The sequence below is a fragment of the Piliocolobus tephrosceles genome, chromosome 12 (assembly GCF_002776525.5).
Source record: "Piliocolobus tephrosceles isolate RC106 chromosome 12, ASM277652v3, whole genome shotgun sequence".
Lineage (NCBI taxonomy): Eukaryota > Metazoa > Chordata > Mammalia > Primates > Cercopithecidae > Piliocolobus > Piliocolobus tephrosceles.
In genome coordinates, this window is record NC_045445.1 from 27,288,108 (window position 1) to 27,290,891 (window position 2,784).

Here is a 2,784-nt window from a genome sequence, read left to right on the forward strand (position 1 = left end):
GTATAATCACTTGTGAGGTGGCTTGGAGGTTCTCTGGGGGACCCTTTCATTACTGTCTGCCTAAAGCAAGCTGGCTAACTCCTTTCAGCTTTGTGTATCACTTGGGAAGAAAGAAAGTAAAACAAAGCAAAATGTTGACTCAGTAAAATCAATTCATTAAAACACACACACTTATTTCGTTTGTTAGTTCCCCAAAGTAAATGGCTAGTAATAATTTTTTTTTTAAATTGAAAATTTAGTATAAATTGAATTTCTTTATTATTTTCATTGCCTTTAGTTTCAGTGTTTACAGCTAGCCAGAGATGTTTCTGGATCAAAACCAAAGATAGTATTTTATATTTTTAATTATTAATTTTCATAAGTAAAATGGAGATACAGACAATTTTAGCCACTACACTTTTTTTTTTTGCATGTGAAAATAAGAACTGGTTTCAAAAAATTAGCAGCATTAATTTGCATCTTCTTTAACAATTAGTCTTGGAAGTATGCTCAATAATTAATTTCTCATTAAGCCAAAGGGGCACAATAGGTTGTAGATACTAGTGCAATTATTTGCACCTACTGCACTCTGAAGCAAGAAGTCCAGGTCAAATGCAATGTAGTCACTGTGGAGATTTACGTCATAATTTATATCCTGTTATTCCTTTATAGCTAATAAACGTTCAATAAACTAAATACAATACTGTATGTTTTAATAATAGTCCTTATCTTTATTGAAGTCAAAATAAATGAATACAATTCACTAGAAATCCCAAGTTTGTACCTATTTCTGACCTTTTTGGTCCTTACCGAATTGATATTTGTAAAAAATGGAAGGTATATTTTAGTAGTAAGTTAGAAAAAAATCCTCAGAAACCCCATGATTTTGAATTCAACTAATTCAAATGCATGATCATTGTCTTGAGAATGTGCTTTATTTATGAAAAGGTATTTAAACTATAAATGAATAATCTCAACACATCGATCTCTTCACAATTAGTCATCTATCTAACAACCATTCATTTTTCTCATTCATTACTTTAACAAATACTTCTCCAGAGCCTCTTACATGTTATAGACTCTACAACTACTTGAGTTATAGAGATTAATAAGATTTGGCCCACTAGTCTCAGCTATTCACAGTACAAAGAAATACATGAATATAATCAATCAGAATACCGTGAATAGAGAATAAAGAAGCACAGAGTGCTTTATGAGAAGACATGGTATCTACTTTGCCTTAAAGTGGGGGTAAAGTTCATGAAAGCCTTCCAAGAAAATGTATGGCTGAGTCTTAAAAAAAAAGTAGTTTGTTTTTTTTTCCTATGGAAAAAGAGACTAAAGACATTTTAATTTAAAGCACTGACTTGCATGACAGCATAATATGTTACTGAAATGATGAGGCTTGGAGAAGAGTGTGTCTGAGCGGGTGGTAGATGATGAAATTGTGAAGCTAGGTAGTGTTCAGATTATGAAGGGTTTATTTTTCACACTAACATTTTGAATTGTATAGGTGTTGAGGTAACATTGAAGAATTTTAAGCAGAAAAGTGTTACTTTCCACAATGAAGAGTACACTAGAGCTGAAAGAAATTAGAAATATCACATAGAGACCACTTAAAAGGCTGTTGCAATAGACCAGACAAAAAAAGGATCAAGGTCTAAACTCAGGACATAAGTGAACAATACTTGTGTGCAAAGTATCCCTGATATAGGGATATTGTTAGGCAACTTGTTCTCATATTTTGTGTAAACAAATTTTCCCCGAACTAAAGAATGTACAGAAGATGCACTTTATCAATCCTGACTCCATCATCTAGTAACCGTATAAGCTAGAACAGCTTAAATTCTGTGCCTTTTCCAAAGTTGCAATATGGGAGGTAAATAAAAAAATAAACATTTAATTATATATTTGTATAGCTATACATATGTTTATATATTTGTGTGATATTACATATTTATAAATTATGAGATGATTGTGAAAATTAAATGATATAATACATGCAACTCTGCATTAAGTGTGCATTAAAAATTAATTATTATTCATTAATACTTAATATTACAAAAGTGTGATCCCTGAGAGAGAAGTATGCCCTTGATATCTAAGCAAAAACTATAGTGTTAGCAAAATCAGTATTAAGCTCATTATTAAAACCCAAAGATAACACAGCATTATTGCTTCAAATGTTACTATTTTTGTTTAAACAAAATAGTTATGTTCTACCACTAATCACAAATATTTTTACTTACCTATGTTTTCCTTCAATCTGCCAACACAAAACATAGTTAAAGTTCAAAAGTGTTTACTGAAAAATTCTATGTATATTTTTTTACTCCAGATGTTAGTTCTAATCATATTAGAAAAAAAGTTTATATCATTTCTAGCTATTCTACTCCCTCATGGAAATATTTCATATTAAATATTTTCAAATTAAGAATTCAAGCTACGATTGCAATTTGTCCTTTGCATTTATATATCAGTCTAGTTTCTATTTTCTTCCATTGCATTATATTCAGTTATTACCCTTACCTCTGGCTCCATCATTCATTATTTGTGTGACCTTTGATAAATTAATTATTCCATGTAAAATTTAGTTTTTTATTTTCTAAAGGTAGGAGACATTAATAGTACTCAACTCACAATTAAGTGATGAGGGGGCAAGATGGCAGAAAAGAAGGCTCCACTGATAGTGCCACCCATGAGGACACCAAATTAACAACCATCTACACAAAAAAACCACCTTCATAAGACCCCAAAATTAGGTGAGCCTTCATAATACCCCAATCTTACTTAGTATCACAGAAA